Source organism: Hyperoodon ampullatus (genome assembly GCF_949752795.1).
Source record: "Hyperoodon ampullatus genome assembly, chromosome: 1".
In the NCBI taxonomy this organism is placed as follows: domain Eukaryota; kingdom Metazoa; phylum Chordata; class Mammalia; order Artiodactyla; family Ziphiidae; genus Hyperoodon; species Hyperoodon ampullatus.
Genome location: NC_136914.1, coordinates 150,792,566 through 150,808,467, shown reverse-complemented (window position 1 = coordinate 150,808,467; position 15,902 = coordinate 150,792,566). Strand labels below are relative to the sequence as shown.

General features: G+C 38.5%; 1 pseudogene across 1 annotated transcript; it reads right to left on the bottom strand.

The window, feature by feature from the left end:
• Positions 1 to 6,976: 6,976 nt before the first annotated feature.
• LOC307058119 (small ribosomal subunit protein uS2B-like) lies at positions 6,977 to 7,868 on the bottom strand (annotated as a pseudogene). The gene has a single exon. The product of its transcript is annotated as a small ribosomal subunit protein uS2B-like (transcript).
• Positions 7,869 to 15,902: the final 8,034 nt, after the last annotated feature.

Sequence of the window (15,902 nt, the reverse complement as noted above, 5' to 3'; positions counted from 1 at the left end):
TCATTTTGGATGATCTGTCCATTAGTGAAAATGGGGTATTAAAGTCCCCTACTATGATTGTGTTACTGTCTATTTCCCCTTTTATGGCTGTTAGCATTTGTCTTATGTATTGAGGTGCTCCTATGTTGGGTGCATAAAATTTTACAATTGTTATATTTTCCTCTTGGATTAATCCCTTAATCATTATGTAGTGTCCTTCTTTGTCTCTTGCAATAGTCTTTTTTTTGAAGTCTATTTTGTCTGATATGAGAATTGTTACTCCAGCTTTCTTTTGATTTCCTTTTGCATGGAATATCTTTTTCCATTCCCTCCTTTTCAGTCTGTATGTGTCCCTAGGTCTGAAGTAGGTCTCTTTTAGACAGTATATATAATGGTCTTGTTTTTGTATCCATTCAGCCAGACTATGTCTTTTGGTTGGAGCATTTAATCCATTTATAATTAAGGTAGTTATTGATATGTATGTTCCTATTACCTTTTTCTTAATTGTTTTGGGTTTGTTATTGCAGGTCTTTTCCTTCTCTTGTGTTTCCTGCCTAGAGGAGTTCCTTTAGCATTTGTTCTCAAGCTGGTTTGGTGGTGCTGAATTCTTTTAGATTTTGCTCTCTGTAAGGTTTTTAATTTCTCATCGATCTGAATGAGATCCCTGCTCTGTAGAGTAATCTTGGTTGTAGGTTTTTCCCTTTCATCACTTTAAATATGTCCTGCCACTCCCTTCTGGCTTGCAGAGTTTCTGGTGAAAGATCAGCTGTTAACCTTATGGGGATTCCCTTGTATGTTATTTTTTGTTTTTCCCTTGCTGCTTTTAATATTTTTTCTTTGTATTTAATTTTTGATAGTTTAATTAATATGTGTTTTGGCATGTTTCTCCTTGGATTTATCCTGTATGGGATGCTCTGTGCTTCCTGGACTTGATTGACTATTTCCTTTCCCATATTAAGGAAGTTTTCAACTATAATCACTTCAAATATTTTATCACTCCCTTTCTATTTCTCCTTTTCTTCAGGGACCCCTATTATTCCAATGTTGGTTTACTTAATATTGTCCCAGAGGTTCTGAGGCTCTTCTCAATTCTTTTCATTCTTTTTTTCTTTCTTCTGCTCTGCAGTAGTTATTTCCACTATTTTATTTTCCAGGTCCCTTATCCTTTCTTCTGCCTCAGTTATTCAACTATTTATTCCTTCTAGAGAATTTTTAATTTCATTTATTGTGTTGTTCATCATTGTTTGTGTGCTCTTTAGTTCTTCTAGGTCCTTGTTAATCATTTCTTCTGTTTTCTCCACTCTATTTCCAAGATTTTAGATCACCTTTGCTACCATTACTCTGAATTCTTTTTCTGATTGACTGCCTATTTCCCCTTCATTTGTTTGGTCTGGTAGGTTTTTACCTTGCTCTTTCATCTGCTGTGTGTTTCTGTGTCTTCTCATTTTGCTTAACTCACTGTGTTTGGTTCCTCCTTTTCACAGGTGCATGTTGATAGTTCCTCTTGATTTTGGTGTCTGCCCTCCGTCGGTAAGGTTTGTTCACTGGTTTGTGTAGGCCTGTGCTGGAGGGGACTGGTGCCTGTGTTCTGATGGATGAGCCCGGATCTTGTCTTTCTGGAGGGAGGACCACATCTGGTGGTGTGTTTTGGGTGTCTGTGACCTTATTATGATTTTAGGCAGCCTCTCTGCTAATGGGTGGGGTTGTGTTCCTGTCTTGCTATTTGTTTAGCATGGGGTGTCCAGCACTGTAGCTTGCTGGTCATTAAGTGGAGTTGGGTCTCAACGTTGAGATGGAGAACTCTGGGAGAGCTTTCGCCATTTGATATTACATGGAGTCAGGGGGTCTCTGGTGGACCAAAGTCCTGAACTCAGTTCTCCTACCTCAGAAGCACAGGCCTGACACCCAGCCAGAGCACCATGAACCTGTCAGCCACATGGCTCAGAAGAAAAGGGAGAAGAAAAAATAATAATAAAGTTATTAAAATAAAAAAAATTATTAAAAATTAAAAAAAAAATAAAAAGTAATAAAAAAGAAAAAGAAAAGAAAAGAAAGAAGAGAACAACTAAACCAAAAAACCAATGCACTAATGATAACAAGGGGTAGAAACTATACAAAAATAAAATAAAATAAAACATGGACAGACAGAACCCTAGGACTAATGGTAAAAGCAAGACTATACAGACAATATCATACAAAGAAGCATACACATGCACACTCACAAAAAGAGAAAATGGAAAATATATATATATGTATACTGTAGGATTTGTTGCACATGTACATGTATTTCTGATTTATTTGTGGGGAGCCACAATCATTATTCACTATCATTATTTTGAATTCTTTTTCTAGAAGGTTGCCTATCTCCATTTCATTTAGTTGTTTTTCTGGGTTTTATCTTGTTCTGTCATCTGATACATAGACCTCTGGCTTTTCATTTTGTCTATCTTTCTGTGAATGTGGTTTTCATTCCACAGGCTGCAGGATTGTACTTCTTCTTGCTTTTGATGTCTGCCTTCCTGCAGTTTTAATGAAAATTCAATTTAAATTGTGGTGATTGAAGGAAACCAATTAAGCTCTTTCCCTTTACCAGTGACAGTAATTGAATCTTTATTTGTCTAATTGTGCCCAGCAATGTCTTAATTAACAAAGGGTTGATCTGAGTCTGAGATGACATCTTACCTTTTGGCTGTTGACTTCTGTCTTCTTATTCATCAAAAGAAAAATAATCAAACATGTTAGAATGGTTAAATAGGAGCTCTGCCTTTGAATCTAACCGTTAGGCTCCTGGAGTTAGGAGACATGGACATTTCCTCTTGTAAATTACATTCTAGACTGATTAATTGATTATTAAATGGGTGAACTGATCTTGAGTGGAAAAGGGATGAGAGATTAAGTAATAGTATTTAGTAAATATTAAAAGGAATTGGTCCAGAAAGTAGTTAGATACCATGCATTCCTACTATGAGTTAACTCAAATTATAAAGCCATCTCCCATTTTCCCAAGGAGAAGGTCCAAAATGAGGTTTGTGGCTTTTTTACTAACTATACCATGTTAATATTTAATTATAAATACATAATTGTAAAATATTAACTTTTAATATTTAATTTATTAAATAAGTTATAAAATATTCAAATTCACTCATATAATTACCTTATTTATATAAAATTATGCTTTTCCACATTTCTTGAAAATATTTTATTCAAGCTTTTCATATGTATCTTACATAGTAGTATCATCACCCTCAGAGTTGCTTGTTGAATCCTCTTTGTTGAGAGAACATAATTTTGCCAGACCACATTTTTTGAGAAAGAACATGTGTTGGATCAGTATATGTTATTCTCACTGGAAAATTTACCCTGAGAGTATACAATCAGAAAACATTAATACATTATTTTATATTGTCCTATGTACATGCATTTATGATATCCAAAACATAACCACACTTTCTGCTTTGCTTTTTAAGTAAATTTTAGAAGCCTCGTTTACAATCAAACACAATTGTGAAGTCATCCCAGTGAGAGTAATGAAGAAATATGTATTAAAGTTTCTTCTTTTTTTTTCACCAATTTATTCAGTTAATCATTTAGTACTAATATTGACATATGTGGTTTCAGACTAATGTGTTTTCTTTCCCAAACTGTATTTGATTAATCAAAATTTAGTAAATTGAGAGAAGGTCTGCAATAACTAGACTTTTTAAGACCTTGGATATAAAATAACTATATCCTCTTATCTGAGGATTAAAATTTTAGGAGGAAAAAACCTTTGGCTTATAATTGAGTATGCCCAGCAATAGTAATAAGGTTCAGTTCATAGAAATTTTATCATTGTTTTAAAGCAAATTCATACTATCATTACTTCTGAATTCTACATTCAATTTTATTTTGTATTTTTATCTGAAACTGATTATAATTAGTAAAAATTATAACAGGCGACTTAGGAAATTCTCTAAAGGTGTTCATATATTATATAAAAAGTGATATACACACTACATGCTCTCTTGTATTAGACCGAATGTCCTGTGGAATATACTTCTCCTTTTGTGTAAGGTCTTTTTGCTGAGAGAAGTAAATTATTAGCAATGATATGTGGAAGCAATGTAATTCAACCTTAACCTTAGGGCTTTTCCCTTTAAATGTAATAATGTCCAAATTTGACCCTACGTTAAGAAATTATGTTTACCTGTATATTATCAACTTTTACTAATGGCAGGAAACAAATCCAAAATTTGTTTTCCACAAGACACATTTTTTATTGATGTGGATGTAACTTGAAAGCTGTTCTTTGCTGGGCTCCACTGAGCTCAGCCCAGCTGCATGAGTCCTCTCACACCTGTATCCATTCTAAAGGAGGAGCCACCATCTGAGACATGATGTTCTCATGGCAGAGGACAACTGCTTAGATAGGACAGAGCCAACCCAGGCAACGCATTTAAAGCTTCTATTTGGACAGCTGTATGTCATACCTACTCACACTCCATGGACTAAAGCAAGTCTCATGGCTAAGCCAATGTCAATGGAACAAGAGGGTGTATTCCCTACCAATGGGGAAACATGGCATGGGTGGGGAGGAGACAAAAAATTGTGAGCAAATAATAAATCTACTCTAGCCTGTTAACCGATAACTAAATCATTTTGCTGAGTGTCTTTTAACTTGTAAAATTTGCTTAAACATCATTAGAATTACAGCTAATGTGAAGGACATACACTGCTTTTGAGTACCTACAATGGCCATGAAATTGGATGAAGATAAATCACATGAAAATCGTATAAAAGTTGAGAGAAGACACTGAATATATTTTCTAATGTACTTATAGTTTCTCATGATGCCATTAATAATAATTTCCTTTATGCTTTTTAAATTCTTAGATAATTTTCATGTCTAAGGTTTATTTGGAAGTTTTTCTACCCTGTCAGTGCAGTATCCAAGTCTGGTTCTCTTCCAGCTCTCCTAGAGCTTCTAGGAGGTATTTAATTTCCTTTAGTATTTCTGCTAAAGTAGTTAGACTAAACTCTTTTCTATATATATCCTATGGAACGGATATGTAGCTTCAAGAAGTTAATGTATAAGAAGGTACATAGCATATGGAATGCATTCTAAAAGTCACATCCTTTTTTAGTCCTATGATTTCATTATGAAAATGTTGATATATTTGCTACTATTTTTTTTTTTTTTTTTTTTTTTTTTTTTTGCGGTACGCAGGCCTCTCACTGTTGTGGCCTCTCCCGTTGCGGAGTACAGGCTCCGGACGTGCAGGCTCAGTGGCCATGGCTCACAGGCCTAGCCGCTCCGCAGCATGTGGAATCTTCCTGGACCGGGGCACGAACCCATGTCCCCTGCATCGGCAGGCGGACTCTCAACCACTGCGCCACCAGGGAAGCCCTATATTTGCTACTTTTAAGAAATACTTTATCATTAACTTTTGACATGATGTCCTCAAGTTCTTAAGAACAGCTTATCCTGATTTTTCTCATTGTCACTGAAAGCCTGGGAGTGATAATGAACATAAGAAGAAAAACAATTTTCCCACCACTTTCTGGTGATGTCTCTAAGCCAATCGTATGTCCTAGATTATCAGAGGCAATTCCAATTTAAAATATGCTGCTTCAGGGCTTATCTATAGATAGTCTTATCTATCATAAGACTCATGAAATGCATGATAAATCCATTTGCTTATGAAGCATATGGGAAATATAAGACCCAGCAGAAGATAGAAGAAACTCGTTCACAGAGTCCAATTAAAGAAATTGCCAAAAGTTAACAAAGGGCTAGCACTTAACTGAGGAAGAGGAAGAGAAGCAAAAATCTACATAGAAGAAGAAAGTTAAGAGCCTTCCTAATATTCTTTCTTACCAGCGATGGTTTTAAAGTTACATTTGAGAACCCTGACTTTCAAGGAGACCAAGAGAGTGGAGAATTTAGGCTTTTGAATACACCTGTTTCAAAAATTAGTGAAAAAAGCAAGAAGAAACTAAGATTCTTAGATTCTTCATGAAAAAGGGGAAGAGAAAGAACTGGGAGGAAAACCAAGTGATACAGAAAATTTTGAGTTCAGATGTTAAAAAAGATGGGGTTGAAGAGGTCAGGAAGTAGCACAGACTTCTCCACCAAGTGGAAGCAGTAGGAAAGACACAAGGAGAACCAACAGATGGTCCTCAAGCCCCAGTTATATGTGATCAAAGCAGGAGAAGAACTCGGAAGCTTCAAAGACTCTGCCACCAACCAGAAGCAGATGAATAAAACCTTTGAAGATCGTTTGAAACTTGAATCAGAAAATGGGACATTGAGTGTATCAGACACTACAATTGGCAGTAAACAATTGACATTCACATTAAAGAGGTCTGAATAGCAGAAGCAACAGGAGACTGAGAAGCTGCACTGACAGGAAAGGAAAACACTTCCTGGTTCAGCAGGTCACCTGAAGTTAAGACACAGAAGAGGATGGCTGTTTCTTTGAATTTGGAAATGATCCTACTTGTGAGTTGAAAGCAGGACCTCTCCCCCAAATTGATCATCACTAGAGTACATTAAACACAGAGAGGGGAATGTACATTTTTAATGTTTTGTATAAATTCCAGATGCAACTAAAAAGTTAAAGATTTGACAACATGTTCCTATGCCTTATGGGTCAGGCTTTGAAACTGGACCCCTTCCCCCACCAAAATGATCAGTGTGTCGCCCCCAGGGTGCTTTTTGTAAGTTGCTGTTCCCTATATACATGGTCATTTTCCCATGGTTTTAATCAAATAGGCCAAGTTGGGGCTTCCCTGGTGGCTCAGTGGTTGAGAGTCCGCCTGCCAATGCAGGGGACACGGGTTCGTGCCCCCATCTGGGAGGATCCCGCATGCCACGGAGCGGCTGGGCCCGTGAGACATGGCCGCCGAGCCTGCGTGTCTGGAGCCTGTGCTCTGCAACGGGAGAGGCCACAACAGTGAGACGCCCACGTACCGCAAAAAAAAAAAAGTGTGCCATGAAATGGAAGGTTATCCTGTGCTAAAAATGAAGCTTGATCATGCACTGGGAACTTCTTTTCTTGCAATACCTGCTTCCATTCACTAACCAGTCAGTGGCCCAAGCAGTGGGAGCTACAGACCACTCTTCCAGCGGCAGACTGAGCTCTCCATGCTTCAGTAGGGAACTGCTGGATAGCACAGAGGGCACCTGCCAACCTTCAGACCAGCCTGGGACCTGGGACTGAGTAGCAGTAAATTTGGGAGCTGGAGCAGTTCATTCATCCTGAAATTCCTCCTTGGTTACAGCCTTTTAAGCAACCTGATCTTCCTTTTCAGTCTTTTTCAGACCTCCGAAGGAGTAGAGATTAGGTGTGACCTCCCATTGGTGTTCACAGAAGAAGGTGCCACATATGTGCAGAACTCCCTTGGCCAGCATCCACCACATCAGACTCATTAAGTGAGCAGAGGACAGTCTGTGTTATACTGAGTGATTGTAGGCGGGTTAACATAAGATGCCTCTGTGAGAGGCTGGTGGTCAACCCTCGGATCAGTAACCACCACCAGAAATCATGACCCCCAGAAGGCTGCCTGGATTTGGTTGGTGAATATGCCAGGAGTTAAGCGGCCAGCAGTAGGAGTGGCTCCAGTGACAGCAGCAAACTTCAGTGCAGCTCGATCACCAGTAATCTTGGAGGATATGATACCAATATCAGCTGAGTTTTCAATGGCATAAGCTGCCAGCAAAGGCTTCTAAGCTTTTCCCAGTTTCTCTTCATATTTATGATGTAGATGTCACTGCTTTTTTTTTTTTTTTTGTAGATGTACTGTTCCATTTGGAAGTCAAGGTTTTTGCCACCTAAGTGGGTTCCTGCTGCAAGGAATTTGTGGACATCCTCCTCCCTCATTAGCAGAATATCAAGGGCTCTGGACATGGTGAAAATTTCCATTTACCTTATGATAGGAACCCAGAACAATGCTGTATGGACCCCTCTATGGGTAGCGCAGAAAGGTGAGTTGTATTTTGATTTGTATTTTTATTATTATCAACTTGCACATTTTTTTCATGTGTATTGTCGGTTTATATTTCTTCATTTGTGAATTATCACGATGTTTTCCCATTTTTCTTTGGAGACTTTGTCTTTTGCTAAGTTGGAAGCATCCCTTATATATAATACCTAGTTTCAACACTCATCCCTCAAACGTGTTGCTAAAATACTTTCTCAGTTTGGGGCTTTCTTTTTAAAATTTTTAAAGGTATTTAAAAAGCAACTTTTATTTGTATTTTTTATAGTTTTTGACCAAAAATGAGGTACTGAAAATAGATTTTCAGGAAAACTAATTTAGCAGTGGTAGGCAGGGTTGATTAGATAGGGAAAGCTCAATTAATATATCAGTTCATAATCAAAAAGTGAGACAAGTTTCTGCAGTCAGAAGCCGGAGATGGAAACAAAACATAATGAATAAGTATCAGATGCCTTTTAAGGGAAGAATGATAGGAATTGGTTCAATGTAGGATCCAAAGAGATATGAGTTACAGATGATTCCAAAATTTAAGACTAAGAAAAATGTATCAGTGCTAGAAACACAAATGTTAGCATGCTGCCCCATTGTTTTTCTCAAAGTTTGTTTTCTTTGATTTTAAGTAAACTGAGTTTAAGGTGACAACAATCTACAAATATGAACACTGAAGTGTTCTTAGGAATTTTTTTCTACCACATCTTTGATAAGCATTCCAAAATAATGAAACTCAAATTCATGTTTGGTTTTATTTCATTATAACCACTATTTGCATTGTTAGCTAGTGGCCACCAGGTACAGAGGATTTTCTCAGTCTTCCCTCTAACTTACTGCTATGGTTGTGTTACTCCTCCTGTCCCATATTGGTCCCAAGTCACAGGTGTGTGATCTGCTGTGACATGAGACTCCAGTCTCTACTCTGCTTCCATCCCTTCCCCTATGTTCCAGAATTACCACCCACTACATATCTAAGTCCAAGCTTACTACATATATGGAATCATGGGCAATGGCAAATGGCTTGGCTGATCAGGAGCCTGGAAAGAGAAAGATAAAAAGATCAGTTTCAAGGAGGTCTGAGGTAGAGGCATGTGGATGGACACAGGAGAATGGACACATGTGGAGAACAAAAAGTAGCACTGATACATTGCTGTCTCTTGGTACAGGACTGTGACATCTTGCTTATAAAAGGTTGTCATAAGAATCCCATAGAGAGGATTCTCTGATACTTTCTCTGTCCATCTGACAATCTCTTATCCACAATCCAAAATCCAAAGATTTCTGACATCCAATCGTTATTTTTTTGCAAATTCATTTGGCAGCAGAAATTTACTTGAACTGACATTATGACATTATAGTTTTAGATATTATTAATAAAGCCAATAAATTAAAGAGCCCAGATGTCACGTGATTTTCCAATACAATAAGGATTACAATGGTGAGAAGAGCACCCACATTACTAAGAACGCAGGTGGTGGCTCTTTTCTGCAGGCTGGGGCAGGAGAAGGTGCTATAAGACTAAGCTCACTGGTAACAGTAGAAATGAATAAAGTCCCCAAACAATAAAGGCCAGTGGTGTTGCTTAACCATCAAAAGCCTGGTGGGTGCAACTGATCATAATGACCCTCATGTCATCTATCACTGTCTCACCAGTGCCTCTTCCTCAGCTCACATCTATGGCTGCAACGAAGATCCTTTACAAACAGCTTATGAAGGGGGTTGAATTCATGAATGGGTAAGGTGGGGATGTGGGTACAAGACAGAAATAGGTGGCAACAGCACTATAGCCTCATTTAGGGTAAAACAGAGATGATATGAAATCATCTCAATGAGGAGAGGTTCAGACGGTACCCTGCTCATCCATTTTGTGTGGACAGAGAAGTGGCGCAAGCTTAGAATATGTATGGAATAATGGGCAGTGGGAAATGGCTTGGCTGATCAGGGGACTGGAAAGACAAGTGTTGAAAGACCAGTTTCAAAGACTTCTGGGTAGAGACATGGGATTGGGCATATGAGAATGGTCACTCATTGTGGAGATATTCGTATCACATGTTAATGCCCACCAGAGATCTCCACCATGAAAGCAGAACTAAACATCCTGGTAAATAAAACTGAATTGGCCAGTTTACACAAGCCAGCCTCTGGCATCAGCCACCCTGGTGCTAACACAGTGGACACAGAAAAGAAGTTTCCATGATGACAGAGTTGGAGGCTATGCAACCATATGGGCTCCTACTTGCCAAAGCCACAAAATGTCCAACGTGCCAGCAATAGAGACCATTGCTGATCTGTTCACATGGCATGAACTGGTCACTGGAGGCCAGCTGAGTACATTGGACTCCTTTGGTCTTGTAAGGTATAGTGATTCATTTTGATAAGAACAGGCACATATTACAGTTATGGGGTCATTTTTCCTACCCATGATACCTTAGCCAGCACCATTGTCCTAGGGTCTATAAAACATATGATTCATCACTACAAGACTCCATGTAATATTATGTCAGATCAGAGGAACCATTCTATAGAAAAGGGGGTTTGTAGACGGCCCATGACATGATTCACCAGACATATTACACACAGTGCCATACAGAAGCTTCTGGCCAGATACAGAAATGGAATAGCCTGCTGAAGGCTAAGCTGAAGTTCAGAGAAGATACTTTACAATGACTCCATTCCTTCAGGACTTAGTGTCCACTTTAATTCAAAGGCCTTTATATGATGGTGTGTCTCCAGTAAGTAGAATGTATAAGTCCAGAAACCAAAGTGCAGAAGCAAGATTAACCCCGCTTATCATCACTCTCAGTGACTCACCTGGCAAATCTGTGCTTCCCATCCCTGCCACTCTGGGCGCTCTTCCATCAAAAAGAAACATTTCCACTAGGACACAGCAAGAGCCCTACTGAACTATCAGCTAAGGGTTGCCTCCTAGACACGTCATGTTCCTCTTGCAAATGACAAGAATGTGAGTGGAGTTAGCATACTGGTAAGAGTAATTGACCGTTTTTCACCAGTAGAAGTGATACAAAGGGGGCAGGGAACAATATATCTGATATTCAGATGATCATTGGGGTACCTCTTGGTGTCCCCTTCCCAAGCTTTGGTGGTCAGTGGAAAAGTTTAGTAATATTTTTCTGAGAAAAGCTTGGTGACCTGGGGCTCAGGAACCTCAAGGATGGTGGTCTGGATCATGCCAAGGAATGATAAATGTCCTTCCCTGAACCTCTGTCTCAAAGTCTGATTCCTGTAGAACATAGCCTGAGACTGCGTGTTCATTTAAGAACGACACCTCAGACATGGCTGGAAATGTCATGTACTATATGGTATAAATACTGTATTCCTTTTTTAAAATATGAGAAGTTTTTAATTCTAAAGTGTTATCAGCCCCAAAATATTCAGATAAAGGATTTCAAAAAACTACATTTACTGAATAAAATAGAAAAAGGGAAAGAGGCTATAAGGATTAGATTATGGATCTTTTGTGCATCTTTTATGTTTGCTTATGACCAACACATCCACACTTTGTCTTCTTTCTTCTTTGCAAAAATCAGTCTTCCTCTACCACTGCCTGACTCAGGAATCTTCCATAAGCCTGGTTTCCTAAGAAGGTTCACTTTTCCTTCTCATGTAATCTCCAAACAATGACATCTAGAAGACCTAATGTTCATCTTTAAATTTTTATTAGATTATATCTTTCCTAGTACAAATATTTAAGTATTTTCCAAGAAATACCCTCCTCAAATTTTCTAAATTAAAAATAAGCAAATTATCTGCTACTAACAGCTCGAGATTATATAAAGTTTTCTCTTTCACACGTTACAGAAGTTGCTTGGCAAGGATGAAGAGTAATGACTAGAATGAACACTTACAACTAATGATTAGGATTATACATTCTATCTATATTTCTCAAAAAGTTTGCTTCCTTGTAAACACTACAGTTATCTGGCATTATAGCTCCATCAAGTGGTAAAACTGACATGAAACTGTAGGATTATATGCTTAGTCTCCAAATGCATTCAGTTTAATTTCCATACTCGAATTCCTAGCAAGGCTGTATTTATAATTAAATATCACCTCATTTCAAAACACAACCTGAGCTATTCTTAATTTGGAAATTCTGATGATTTATTTATGGACAATGATGGAGTATTTAGTTTTTTGGCAGGGGGTAAGGAAACTGAAGAAATCACATTTTCCTACTATATATTTTTTTGTGATTCTTTACTATCTATAAATTACACTTTGCTACTGGAAATGGCTATTGTCAGGCCTCAGGTCCTCGCTAACTTTTGGCCAGAGGCAACTCCTTACCACGTGGGCCTCTCCATATGGCTGCTCACAACGTGCCATCTTGTTTCTCTCTCAGGGCAAAAGATCCAAGAGAGGAGAGAGAAACAGTGAGAGAGCAAGAGCAAAATGCAAGTCACAGTCTTTTTGTGACCTAATCTCAGAAGAGACATCCCACCACTTTCACTGTTTTTTCTATTCATTAGAAATGGGGGCTTCCCTGGTGGCGCAGTGGTTGAGAGTCAGCCTACTGATGCAGGGGACACGGGTTTGTGCCCCGGTCCGGGAAGATCCCACATGCCGCGGAGCGGCTGGACCCATGAGCCATGGCCACCGAGCCTGCGCGTCCGGAGCCTGTGCTCTGCAACGGGAGAGGCCACAGCAGTGAGAGGCCCGTGTACCGCAAAAAAAAAAAAAAAAAAAAGAAATGAGTCCAGTGTGCACTCAAGGGGAGGGGATTACACTACAACATGAATACCAGCAGGCAGTGATCACTGGGGGCCGTCTTAGAGGCTGCCTATCAAAGTGCTTTCCTGAAATAAATGCATAACCTGAAAAGCTCATACTTTATAAAAATTCAAATGTATTATCATTCATTCATAGACACAAATAATTTTATTATTAATAATAGGGTTTACTATGCTCCAGATACTATTCTAAATGTTAACCACATATTTACTGATTGTCAACTCTCTAATCCTTGTAACAACTTTATAAGGTAAGTATTATTATTATTCCCACATACAGTTGGGGAAATGAAGGCACAGAAAAATTAAGAAATTTGTCAGAGTTTGAAAGTAGGCCGTCTGGCTCCAAGGAGAATATGGTGTTTAATATGCTTTCTACTTGCCGTACAACAGAAATTGTAAATTGAAGATGAGGAACACCATTGAAAATAAAAGTAAAAACAGAATTTCAGCAATGATTCTCAGCTCCCTATTATTCCAACTGATAATTTAAAAATATAAATACAGGGCTTCCCTGGTGGTGCAGTGGTTGAGAGTCCACCTGCCGCTGCAGGGGACATGGGTTCGTGCCCCTGTCCGGGAAGATCCCACATGCCGCGGAGTGGCTGGGCCCGTGAGTCATGGCCGCTGAGCCTGCGCGTCTGGAGCCTGTGCTCCGCAACGGGAGGGGCCACAACAGTGAGAGGCCCACGTACTGCAAAAAAATAAACAAATATATATATATATATATATATATATATATATATAAATACAGTGACCCAACTTCTGCCTCACCTTCAATAGCCCTAGTTTAGGCTCATATCCTGGTATAATTGTTAATGATTCTTTCACCCTCAAAAGTCCACATTTAGATACTAAATTATATATATATATATATATGCTTTAAAAGTGTCCCCACACATCTGAAGACTACCACACATTTCATCAATGGAGAAAATTCAGTCTCCCCCTCATACCTCCAGGTGATTCTGATGTGGCCCTAAGGGTAGACAGCCACTTTTTAGATAGTGAAAACTGTAAGAAAAGTAATGGTACAATAATATCACAGAGAGTTTGCCTTGATTAGGGAGCAGCACAAATCATTTAGCTAACTCCCACACAAATCTAGAGGCAGAAATTCAAATATATTGAAAAAATTAATTATAAAAATATCATGTTGTTTTTAGAAGTTGTCTATGACTTTGTCTTTTAGAAATGCAATGTAAAATGTGAGTCTGGTTAAGTTGATTAATTTTTTCAGTAAAGATATCCCAACTAGACAGATTATAGTCCAAGATTTTTAAGAAATTATTTTAGGTTGCCTATGTTTATTAAATTGAGTTGCTAAGCAGGTAAATGCATACATTATTAACAAAACATTTATTTTTCAAGTTAGTAAGGACTAACTAAACAGACTAAAAATTGTTGAAACAGATACTCAAAAGTAAATGTATAGAAAATAACTAAGAACATGAAAATTTTCAGATACTGCCATAGCAGAGAAAGGTCACACTTTGATCTTTAGCCAGAAGAGGGCATTACATGACTACCATTTGGTGGTGTGTTACTATATGGTTTTTTTTAAATTTAGAAAGACTAGGTCTATGGAAAAAAAATGAATGATAGCATCCAAAACTATACACTGAAATTATTTAATAAAAATAATTTTCCAGGGACTTCCCTGGTGGCACAGTGGTTAAGAATCCGCCTTCCACTGCAGGGGATGGGGGTTCGATCCCTGGTCAGGGAACTAGATCCCACATGCATGCCACAACTAAAGAGCACACGTGCCACAACAAAGGAGCTGGTGAGCTGCAACTAAGGAGCCCGGGAGCCACAAATAAGGAGCCTGCCTGCTGCAACTAAGACAACCAAAATAAATAAATGAAATAAATAAATCAGCTCGCTTAAAAATTAATAATAATTTTCCAAATGATTCTGCTTAAAGTAGTCGGCTTTCTTTCTACCTGAGAATTTAATAAACTTATTATTTCATTATACATATGGTCACTATGTTTTATTACAGCCAAAGATTTAAGATGGGGGAAGATCATTCATTGTTAAAACTTACAGGACCCTAAGAGCCCCCCATTCTAATTTCTTCATTTTACAAATGATACAGCTGAAGTTCAGAGATGTTATGTGGCATGCCTGAGATCCCCAGGGCTGGCACTGTCATCTGAGACTGTGTCTCCTCTAACCATTCCCCTGAGATCCGCCCTTCTATAGTCTCCAGTTCACCATCACATCAAAGCACCACCCCAAAGGCTGACATGGGGGGCTGAATGATTCATGTCAGAACTTCCAGCAGCACTGGCAACACCAAAAGAAGTAGCAACTCACTTGTAAATATGGAAGTTAATACAATTTAAATGTAAACATTTTCCATTGTGACCATACCTAAGAAATGTTTCTAGTAGAACAAAATTCTCTTTTCAAAGTGAAATCAAAATGCTTCTCCATGAAAGGGACACAAGAGAAGATAGCAAGCCCTACATTACTTTTCCTGCTGGCCCAAATAAGGTTGGCCTCTGGTCACAAAACAATAGTATTGTAGAACCAGACATCAGCAATCATATTGTCTCTCTTATTTATAAACATTTTATAATGAAGAATCTAAGGCACTTGGAGGTTAAATTATTGGCTCAAGGACACAAACCTGGCAAATGCCAGAAGTGATGGATCACTTAAGGCCTGTAGAAGGCAGAATTCTATGATGTCCTTTTCCCCGGTGTTGTTTCCCTGATTAAATTACCTTATGAGGCAAAAGGAATTTTGCAGATGCAATTAATGTTACTAATCAGTTGACCTTAAAATAGAAAGATTATCCCAGTGGGCTCAATTTAATCACATAAGCCCTTTAAGGAAGGATAATTTTCTCCAGCTATGGGCAAGGAGGACCTTAGATGTTTTCAGAGTATGAGAGGAACTGGGTGTGAAGAACTAACATTATCCATCCTTGAGATGTAGGACCCAGGTGGTGAGGGAAGCCAAGACTGAGAGCAGCCCCAGATGACAATGAAAGGAAGACCTATAACTGTGAGTAACTGAATTCTGCCAAGGATATGAAATAAATTTGGAAGCAGATTCTTCCCAGAGCATCCAGATAAGACCCCAGCCCCAGCACCTTGGTTTCAGCCCTGTGGGATCATAAGCAGGGAATCCAATTGGGCCCACATGGAATTTGGACTAACTGTAAGATAATAAATGGCTGTTCTTTTA